Source organism: Cololabis saira, chromosome 12 (genome assembly GCF_033807715.1).
Source record: "Cololabis saira isolate AMF1-May2022 chromosome 12, fColSai1.1, whole genome shotgun sequence".
Taxonomy (NCBI): Eukaryota; Metazoa; Chordata; class Actinopteri; order Beloniformes; family Belonidae; genus Cololabis; species Cololabis saira.
In genome coordinates, this window is record NC_084598.1 from 37,820,106 (window position 1) to 37,831,653 (window position 11,548).

Sequence of the window (11,548 nt, forward strand, 5' to 3'; positions counted from 1 at the left end):
TAAACTATTTTTGTCACATCTTTGGAGGATGATAACTGGATAAATGTGGAAACATCTCCAGTGGACTGACCTCAGAGTCTCCAGTCTACAGTTTGGACTCTCCAGTCCACCAGACAGAAGCTTCACTCCTGAATCCTTCAGGTTCTTGTTCCGACTCAGGTCCAGTTCTGTCAGATGGGAGGGGTTGGACTTCAGAGCGGACGCAACAACTTCACAGTGAGTCTCTGAGAGTTCACAACCAACAAATCTGTGATGAGAGAAAATATGTTGTCAGTTTTAATAAAGTCTGAGTTAAAACCAGAATGAACACATCTGATAACTTCTGCAGTATTTGTCTGGATCTGCAGATGAAGGAGGGAACCGGATTCGTCAACATCTGTCAGAGTCATCTGAAAACATCTGATTTAGGACATAAACTCAATTATTCTTGGACATTTTTCACTCTGAACATCTTGAACGAAGTGTGGAGCTGAACTTTTATCAAGTATCCATGTAACCGATGTATAAATACGTTATTTCATTTTATTTATTTCACCAAAATCCCTCACGCCATATTATTTTATTTTCAGTCTTATTTTGTAATTTTCTCTTATTTTGGTGGGGTCCTCACAACCGCGGTGACGTCATCCACCTGCTTTCGCGCCGTTTCTCCCTCTTGCTTCGGAAAACTTGAGGGAGAAGTAAGTGGATTATTTTCCACCTGTTGTAATTTTGTTTTATAAGTGTCTTTAAGTGTTACAAACGGGGGAATATTGTTGTAGTCTGAAGTTTTGTTGTTATGTGTTTGTTTTGTGTGCCGTTTTGGCGTTTTTGGGCGATTTTCTTTTAATTGAGTTAATTTGTCGGAGGCTTGTTTTAATGGCATTGTGGGGACCCCCATTCTGCTCTACACTCTGACACACACACACACACACACACACACACACACACACACACACACATACTCACAAACCACTCCATTTGTTGACGCATTGTTTCCCTTATTGCAGCTGGTGGCGAGGCTCTAGTGCATGAGCAAGCACTGAAGCTGAGTTTTTTTTACGTTTATTTCAGGTATGTTTCTGTTGCTCCCACGTTTTGTTGTATTTTAATTTATTATTTTATTAACTTTATATAAAATATGCTGTTCAGCTAGTGTTGTGTTTATTGTGAAGTGTGTTATAAGTATTTGTATTTATATATTTTCTGTTTGAATTTGTCATGTACTGTCATGTACATGCGCTTGCTTCGGAAAACTTGAGGGAGAACTGGTGGCGAGGCTCTAGTGCATGAGCAAGCACTGAAGCTGAGTTTTTTTTACGTTTATTTCAGAAATAAACTGGCTGAATATTCCCGAGTCCCTGTGTCCATCCTATTCTTCAAGCACCAGAACACAACGCAGGGCCCAATCCAGTTACATCCAGATAAAAGATATTCAAGCTTTTAAGTTATATTTAGTATTTTTCCAACTCGTGGACTAGTTAGGGCCCGAGCACTTACAGTGCGAAGGCCCTATTGTATCTGTAGGAATTTTTTCTTTCTTTCTTTATTCTTTCTTCTGACGAAAGGAAGGCCTTTTTGCCCCACTAAACGTGCCCAAAAAGGCACCAAATTTGGCATGCAAGCCAGGCCTGGCGATAAATTTGATATTTCATGGTTTGCATTAATGGGCGTGGCAAAATGGCTCAACAGCGCCCCCTAGAAAACTTTGTGCCTCAAGCCCCACGATACGGTTTGACGTACATGCACAAAAATCGCTACACACCTATATCATGGCGCAACTTAAAGAAAAGTCTCTTGGCGCCATGGAAGTCGGCCCTTTTGAATTAATCGTGTCATTTTGGCGAAATTTATGCCATTCCTTCGGCAGTTAATTCAGCCCGAACCGTAACGTGCCCCCAAGTGTGTTATACATCAAAATGTGCGTCTCCATCCTCCGACTCCACGCATTACTTTTCTCTTTCAAAAGCGTTACCGTGGCGACGCTAGACGGCAAAAAGCGCGCCCACCCTTCATCTGATTGGTTTAGACCGAAAAAACTTTGCGCCTCAAGCCCCATAATACGGTTTGACGTACATGAACGAAAATCGGTACACACCAGTATTAGTCTAGATGGAAAGTGGGGTCCACGCGCACCCCCCGGATTTTTTTATACCACCTGATTTTTTTTAATCCTTTAAATGTCTAGTTTCAGAATTTGGTCAGTGCCAAGATCAACTAATGTCTGAAAGGCTTTGTTTTCACACTTAATTGCATCTAACTCCAGACCAGAAAATTGAAATTTGAGATTGGCAAAGTAGCATATCCTATCATACATACAAGCCGCAGAGACTAATAACACATTTATTTTTGCTGCAACCACCGAGCAACGACCAAAGCAACCACACCTAAAAGAACTTAAAACCTCCTTGGTCTAGAAGGAAAATGGGTTTCAAGGGTAACCCCTATTATTTATGTCATCTACTTTTTGTTATCATCAAAGTGTCTTCTTTCAGAATTTGTCAGGTGCCAACCTGAAATCATCTCCCAAAGGCTTTATTTTTTATCCTTGTACTGCGAACCCCGACCAGAAAACTCTAAACACCGACATAGTATGTGGTGCAAGTTTTGTCCTAAACAACTTACAGAGACAAATTAATACATTTTCCAAGCCAACTCTGATAGGCCATCACGTAGCAACCACCTTTAAGACCCTAGCAACCACCCTAGCAACCACCCTAGCCTAGACCTGTCTGTCTCAAGCTCCATACTGAAATCATATGTTTCCGAGTGTCCCAGTCTTGACAGGATGGTTGTCAGCTGCAAAGACAGACGCAGTGGTGTATGAGATCCTCAAGAGGTCTGAGGCAGCAACCAAGGAGGTTGGACAGCCATACACGATCAACACATTTGACCTAGGAGTGGTGATGAAGGCCTGTCCTATAGTATGGAAATATGAGGAGGAATTCAGTAGGCATGTCGTCCTTATTGGCAAGTTCCATACAGCCATGAATTACATGGGCAGGTTCACTGGCCATAAGTGTCTTGGAGCTGGCTATGCAGAGATCCTCATTGAGGCAGGCCTCGCAACCAGTGGTTGCCTGAAACACATCCTAAGTGGGAAATCATATGCCAAGGCTCTCTTTAGTCTGAAGGCAGTCACAGAAGCACTTGAACGGCTGCTCTTCGATGTCTTCCTAGATGACGAGAAGCCAGACATCCCACATGAGACCCTAATCAACCTCATCCACTGCTGCTCTTCGGAGAACCTTGACACCACTCTGAAGGATCCCTCACTCCTAAACCTGATCGGTCAGTACCAACAATACCAAGACAAGGTACGCAGAGGACATCTGGGTAAAACAGATATCCTGATGATCCTCCTCCATCATGCCAGAAAGATCCAGCTTTCCATTTACCTGGACCATGGCTCTGGAAAGAATCGCACTTTCATAAATATCACAGAACTCGCTGACACACTGGGCCCTGAGTACTGCAGCACGCTGCTGGGATTCTATGTCTTCACCGGGGAGGACTGTACCAGCGCCTTCAAAGGCAAGGGAAAGGTAAATCCCCTTAAGAAGCTACAGCAGAATCCAAAACTCCAGAGTGCCTTCACACAGCTTGGTGAAGACTGGCTCGTCACAGATGAGCTGCAAAATGAGATGGAAAAATTCACCTGCATTATGTATGGCCAACCACGAATAACATCGGTTGATGCAGCACGAGCGAAGATGCTGAGGAAGATGGTTGGTAGCGAGAAGGTCCTGGACTCTAGGTCGAAAGTAGACCTCGAACGCCTGCCTCCTCCCAAAGCCTGTCTCATCCCCCATCTGCAACGGGCTAACTACAGGGTGGCATGCTAACAAAAGAGCAGCCGAGGCAATAATGGAAAGCCCAAAAGCATATGACCCGGGCATGGGCTGGGAGAAAACAGACGAAGAGGTACTGGAACCCATATGGACAATGGGACCCATCCTCCCTCCTACTCTTGTCGAGTTACTGGCTCAAAGAGCTGAGGTCTGAGCTGAGTCTTGACATGGCAGCCGATGCTGTCAACAACAACATATCTGGTGATGAAGAGGACAAGAGTATAAGAATGATGAAGACTTAGAAATGGAAGAAATAGAGATAGAAGATCTCCTCAGTGATGGCGAATTTGACGATTAGTCACAAGTTAACTGCATCCTACACACATTTTTTGCCTTTTTATTTACGATTTTTGTTTAAAACAGTCAGTGTGTAGTCAAATGTAATAAACAATTATTTTATTGTTTTCATTTTAACAGAGTTGCCTGGGTAAATATATTCATTTGTCTCTACAATGTGGTGTAACTTTTGTCCTAAACAACTTACAGAGGCGGTTGCTAGGGTGGTTGCTAGGGTGGTTGCTAGGGTCTTAAAGGTGGTTGCTACGTGATGGCCTATCAGAGTTGGCTTGGAAAATGTATTAATTTGTCTCTGTAAGTTGTTTAGGACAAAACTTGCACCACATACTATGTCGGTGTTTAGAGTTTTCTGGTCGGGGTTCGCAGTACAAGGATAAAAAATAAAGCCTTTGGGAGATGATTTCAGGTTGGCACCTGACAAATTCTGAAAGAAGACACTTTGATGATAACAAAAAGTAGATGACATAAATAATAGGGGTTACCCTTGAAACCCATTTTCCTTCTAGACCAAGGAGGTTTTAAGTTCTTTTAGGTGTGGTTGCTAGGGTGGTTGCTAGGGTGGTTGCTAGGGTAATTAGGGTCTTAAAAGTGGTTGCTAGGTGGTTGCTAGGTTGCTTTGGTCGTTGCTCGGTGGTTGCAGCAAAAATAAATGTGTTATTAGTCTCTGTGGCTTGTATGTATGATAGGATATGCTACTTTGCCAATCTCAAATTTCAATTTTCTGGTCTGGAGTTAGATGCAATTAAGTGTGAAAACGAAGCCTTTCAGACATTAGTTGATCTTGGCACTGACCAAATTCTGAAACTACACATTTAAAGGATTAAAAAAAATCAGGTGGCATAAAAAAATCCGGGGGGTTAGCGTGGACCCCACTTTCCATCTAGACTATATCATGTCGCAACTAAAAGAAAAGTCTCTTGGCGCCATCGCCGAAACCGAACAGGGAGTCGGCCATTTTGAACATTATGAATTAATCGCGTAATTTTGGAGCAATATATGCCATTCCTTCGAGAATTAATTCAGCCCGAACCGTATCGTGAACCCAGATGTGTTGTACATCAAAATGTGCGTCTCCATCCTGCGACTACACGCATTACTTTTCTCTTTCAAAAGTGTTACCGTGGCGACGCTAGACGCCAACAAGCGCACCCCCCTTCATCTGATTGGTCCATATTTGATAGTTCCCCAAAAGGCACCAAATTTGGCATGCAAGCCAGGCCTGGCGATAAATTTGATATTTCATGGTTTGCATTAATGGGCGTGGCCTAACGGCTCAACAGCCCCCCCCCCGGAAAACTTTGTGCCTCAAGCCCCACAATACGGTTAGACGTACATGCACGAAAATCGCCACACACCTGTATCATGGCCCAACTTAAAGAAATGTCTCTTGGTGCCATTGCCGAAACCGAACAGGATGTCGGCCATTTTTAATTAATCGTGTCATTTTGGCGAAATTTATGCCATTCCTTCGGCAGTTAATTCAGCCCGAACCGTAACGTGCACCCAGGTGTGTTATACATCAAAATGTACGTCGCCATCCTGCGACTACGCGCATTACTTTTCTCTTTCAAAAGTGTTACCGTGGCGACGCTAAACGCCAAAAGGCGCGCCCCCCCTTCATCTGATTGGTCCATATTTGATAGTCACCAAATTTTGCATGCAAGCCAGGCCTGGCGATACATTTGATATTTCATGGTTTGCATTAATGGGCGTGGCCTAACGGCTCAACAGCGCCCCCTAGAATACTTTTCTCTGCCATAACTTTTGAAAGGTTTGACATAAAGAGTCGTGGGTGGTGTCATGGGACTCGTTATTGAGTCCTTTACCATAATTGGTGAAAATTAGCCCCGCCCCTTCTTCTGATTGGTTCTCCCTATTTCCTGCTATAACTTTTGAATGTTTTGACATAGAGAGTAGTGGGTGGTGTCATCTGACTCTGTATTGAGTCCTTGAGCTTCATTGGCATTTGGGATAAGGGATACGGATTGGCTCTAAGGGCTGGGTCTTTCGGGCTGGGGTGCGAAGCGGGGCTGGGCTCGAGCCGCGGCTGGGGGAGCAGTCGCCCCGTCGCCCTCCTCTCCCCGCCGCCGGAGGCGCAGTCGTCCGGCCCGCCTCGCGGGGGGCCTCTGTCCGGCGGCGTTCGCGCGTCGTCGGGCGGGGGTCTTTCATGCGGGGGTCTTTCATGCGGGGGTCTTTCATGCGGGGCGGTGTCCGGCGCCGCGCGGAAGGCGGGCCGGTGGGGGGGATCGGGTACGGCGGATGGCGGCGGCGACTCTGGACACGCGCCGGGCCCTTCTCGCGGATCTCCCCAGCTGCGGCGCCCGTCGGGGACCCGTTCACACAGGGCCCCCCGGCGGGTCGCCTCGGCTGGCGCCTAGCAGCTGACTTAGAACTGGTGCGGACCAGGGGAATCCGACTGTTTAATTAAAACAAAGCATCGCGAAGGCCCACGGGGGGTGTTGACGGGATGTGATTTCTGCCCAGTGCTCTGAATGTCAAAGTGAAGAAATTCAATGAATTTCAATGAAGCGTAAACGGCGGGAGTAACTATGACAGCATGGAGGCCACACTTCTTCAATACCAACTACGATGGGCTGGCCACACCATCAGAATGCCAGATGACAGACTTCCACGCCAATTGCTGTACGGTCAACTACATCATGGCCAACGATCTGCAGGAGGGCATAAGCGGAGATACAAGGACCAGCTCAAGACAACACTCAAGAAGTGTGGAATACAGCACACACAGCTGGAAAGGTCTGCCTTGGATCGTCCTCTCTGGAGGCAACTCTGCCATTCTGGGCTTCAACGTTTTGAAGAGGAGAGGAGTGCAGCGAGAGAAAGGAAAAGCCAGAAGAGGAAGATAGTCCCTGCAGCCAAGACCAGCATAACAAACACTAACCTCACATGCCCCCACTGCAATAGAACATGTGGCTCTCGCATTGGACTTTTCAGTCACCTCAGAACCCACCAACAGAAGAAGTAGAAGTCATCATCGGACACGATGGACTACCATAAGCATCAGACTCTGTATGGAGTCCTTGACCTTCATTGGCCTGAATTAGCCCCGCCCCTTCTTCTGTTTGGTTGTCCCTTTTTTCTGCTATAACTTTTGAATGGTTTGACATAGGAAGTTGTGGGTGGTGTCGTTTCTGATATGCTTATGGGGGGCGGTGGCCGTGAGTGCGAGGGCCCGTTCATCGCTGCTTGCAGCTTTAATTTTTCTTGTATTTTGTGTTCAGGTCTCTTAAAGGAGACTTTGCTCACACAGAGACTTCAGCATTGATCAGAGATCGATTAAGAAGTTCTCATATGAAGCTGTAAACGTCTTCATGCTGCTCTCCTTTACAGCAACAACACAAACACTTGTCACCTTCTGTCTCAGACAAACTTTCATTCATAATTAATGAAGCTGGACTCGTGAAATTCAGCACTCAGAGATTTTCCATCTAGACTCTCAGTCTGGTGCGACCAGCAGTTTATACCCAAGTACACATGTGTCCACAAAACCTCCCAGTGGTTCTGATGTTTCATCTTTCTCCGTTACATAGATTAATCTCTGAGCAGCAAAAACATCAACTAGATCAAGTGTTTGAAACATGAACCTCTGGTTGAGGTGACTTGAGGTGACCCAGAAAAAAACAAAATCATCGGGTTCAAAGTTTTCATTTGAAGATCAAAACAAGATTTAAAGAACTAAACTGCTAATTTACACTATCTGATTGTGTTATTGATCACATCTGGACTCACCGAGCCTTTCTGCAGTTCCTCACAGCTGGAATCAGTCTCAGTCGACCCCCTGGTGTTGTGTTGTACTTGCTCAGGTCCAACTCATCCAGAACCTCCTCCGACATCTGCAGCATGTAGGCCAGAGCTGAACACTGGATTTTAGAGAGTTTCTTCTCTGATCTGTTCTCTGACTTCAGGAACTCTTGGATCTGCTGATAAACTGAGAGGTCGTTCATCTCCATCAGACACTGGAAGATGTTGATGCTTCTGTCAGGAGACCTGCTGTCAGTGTTCATCTCCTTCAGGATCTTGATGACTCTCTGGATGGTTTCTGGACTGTTCCCCGTCTGGTTCAGCAGACCTCCTAACAGTCTCTGGTTGGACTCCACAGAAAGACCATGAAGGAAGCGAACAAACAGGTCCAGGTGGCCATTTTTACTCTTCAGGGATTTCTGCATGACTCTCTCCAGGAAGTCATCCAGAGTTGAGTATATGTAGTCTCCTTCCAGGAAGTTCTTCAGCACATCTGTGTTTCTGGTGGAGTAACAGTGGAGCATGTAGACTGCAGCCAGGAACTCCTGGATGCTCAGATGAACAAAGCAGTAGACGGGTTTTTGGAAGATCTCACATTCTCTCCTGAAGATCTGGGTACAAACTCCTGAGAACACCGAGGCCTCTGTGACATCAAGATCACACTGCTCCAGGTCTTCTTGGTAGAACATGATGTTTCCTTTCTCCAGATGTTCAAACGCCAGCCTCCCCAGCTTCAGGAGAAGGTCCCTGTCAGCCTCCGTCAGCTCCTGTGGACTCGTCTCATGTCCCTCCTGGTACTTGTTCTTCTTCCTCTTCGTCTGGACCACCAGGAAGTGGGAGAACATGTCAGTCAGGGTCTTGGGCAGCTCTCCTCTCTGCTCTGTGGTCAACATGTGGTCCAGAACTGTAGCAGTGATCCAGCAGAAGACCGGGAGTTTACACATGATTTGGAGGGTTCTGGATGTCTTCATGTGGGAGACGATGCTGCTGGACCGCTCTTCATCACTGAACCTCCTCCTGAAGTACTGCTCCTTCTGGCCGTCAGTGAAGCCTCGTACTTCTGTCACCCTGTCCACGTGTTTCTGAGGGATCTGATTGGCTGCTGCAGGTCTGGAAGTCATCCAGATGAGAGCTGAGGGAAGCAGGTTCCCCTGGATGAGGTTCGTCAGCAGCACGTTGACCGATGAGCTCTGTGTGACATCAGGCACGACCGGACCGTTGTTGAAGTCCAGTGAACTTCTGCTTTCATCCAGGCCGTCAAAGATGAACAACGGTTTCCCGGCAGCCAGCTGCTCTGCTGTGAGCTTCTGTAATGATGGATGGAAAACCTGGATCAGCCTGAGAAGACTGAACTGCTCATCTCTGATCAGGTTCATCTCCCTGAACGAGAGCAGAATCACCACGGTAACATCTTGGTTCTCCGAGCCCTCGGCCCAGTCCAGAGAGAACTTCTGAACCAAGAAGGTTTTCCCAACGCCAGCGACGCCGTTAGTCAGAACCACTCTGATGGCTCCATGTTGGTCAGGTAAGGCTTTAAAGATGTCCTGGCACCTGATTGGAGTGTCATGGAGGCTCTTCATCCGGGACGCTGTCTCCAGCTGCCTCACCTCATGTTGGGTATCAACCTCTTCACTCAGTCCCTCTGTGATGAAGAGCTCAGTGAAGATCCTGTTGAGGGGGGTTTTACTTCCTGTTTCATCAATTCCTTCAGTCACATGTTCACATCTGCTCCTCAGACTGATCTTATGTTCATCTAGGACCTCCTGCAGACCGGCATCTGCTGAAAAAAAGAATGAAGAGGAGGTCAGAGAGATACAAACTCCTACTGAGTCAGTGATGGGGGGCCTCCAGGAGCTAAAACAACCTGGTTTAGGACCCGGTTTGCCCGCTCAGTCCACCCATGCTGGTGAAGGGTCAAGACCACCTAAGCTTTATTGCCCTGCAGACTGCAGGTACCGTTCAAGAATGTGGAAAACGTAAACACTGGTCACTGCCGGGACAACCATCTGAAACCCCCTCAAGACGAAGGTCACCACGGATGTATTGGGTAACAGACATCGAACTGTGGAAATCATTGGTCGTTGATCAGAGGAACATTGTGAGAATTTTCAGGTAAAACCCTAAAACAACCGTCAGTGACATCAGCAACCACCTCCAGAAGGCAGGAGTGACGGCATCACCATCTACAGCTCACCGAAGAAGACTTCATGAACTAAAGTAGACGCCACACCAGGAGAGACGACCCATTAGTAAGAAGGATAGGAATACGACCCACAAACAAACCACTCAACGAGGTTGGAACGCCTGGAAAATTTTCAGCAAGATCGAACCGTACGAGGAGAGGTCCGGTTTAGGAGAAACGCTTATAATTCCAGAAACAGGGACACTGAGGTGGACGTCCTCAGATGAGCAGAATCACATGAATCTTCAGGTGAACTTGTAATCCCTCAAATCCATCCCAAGAGGCGGAGCTTGGAAACGCTCCAAGACAGAAGAAAAACCTCCACAAAACCGGGCCAGGGCAGTTCTGCGTAGTATTTAACCTTGTGGGTCATTTTTGTGAGCAGAACACCTCTGTGCTGTCAGACGTACGATCCAGACCTGCATGTCCTCTACTGACCACAAGAGTCCAGATCCAGACCTGCAGTTCCGTTATTATTTCATAAAACAAAGGAAACAGCTGATGAGCGTAACAGCAGCAGCAGGATGTCGCATGTAGGATTTATATTTGCAAGATGAGTAATTGGAGAGACGGAGACATCCACAAGCTGCTAGGGGTCTAACGATACACAAACCTCACGATACGATACACGATATTGAGGTCACGATAAGGATACGATATTATAGCAGTATTTTTTTAACAACTCTGGATGTGGAACATATGACTGGAAAAAAATGTATTTTATTTGAAAGACACAAAATACAAAACAATGCTGTGCGTTTGCCCTATTGTTACTGTTTGTAATGCTTTATTACTGTTTAAGTTTTAAAGAGAAAGCCAGGCCAACCATTTTCCACAAACTGAACTAAAAGTAAATGTCAGGTTTGCATTATGCATCTTCAGTTTCATACAAGTAAAAATATTTTGCTACAAACTGAATAGTTTCTCTCATGTATGACTTGACTTTTTTCTTTTCCAGAAATTTAACAACTAAAATTAAATAAATAAATAAAAGTACATAAATAAACTATGAAAAGTCCCAAACTCAAAATGCAACAAGACTGTTATTTATCTTCTGACAGAGCTACGAGCTTCACATGCTCCAGCCTTGGGCCATAAGGTGAACCCGTTATTGTTTCATCCCGCTCCCATCTTTGGGGACGACACAATCTTTACATCATAAAAAAGATTGATTCATGCTCACCTTATAAGTAAAAGTTCAGAGCTCAAAACCCCGCAAGAGTCCCGTGACCGGGACTGCAAAACGGTACTAGTTTTTTCTGAGCGTAGTAAGATTTTCGTCCGCGGGTCGAGGCGCGGTTGTCACGTGATCCCGCTGCACCATTAGCGTTGCGACACGTATCGTGATATTTTTGTATCGCGAAATTTCTTGGCACAATATATTGTTACACCCCTACAAGCTGCCCAACCTCAGAGCCGAGGACGCCATAAACCGGCGTAAGCCCAGAACCACAAAGGATGATGGTCCATGTTTGAA

General features: G+C 46.1%; 1 pseudogene; it reads right to left on the reverse strand.

Moving 5' to 3' along the window:
- Positions 1-71: 71 nt before the first annotated feature.
- LOC133457454 (protein NLRC3-like) overlaps positions 72-11,548 on the reverse strand; it is an 11,869-nt pseudogene continuing 392 nt past the window's right edge.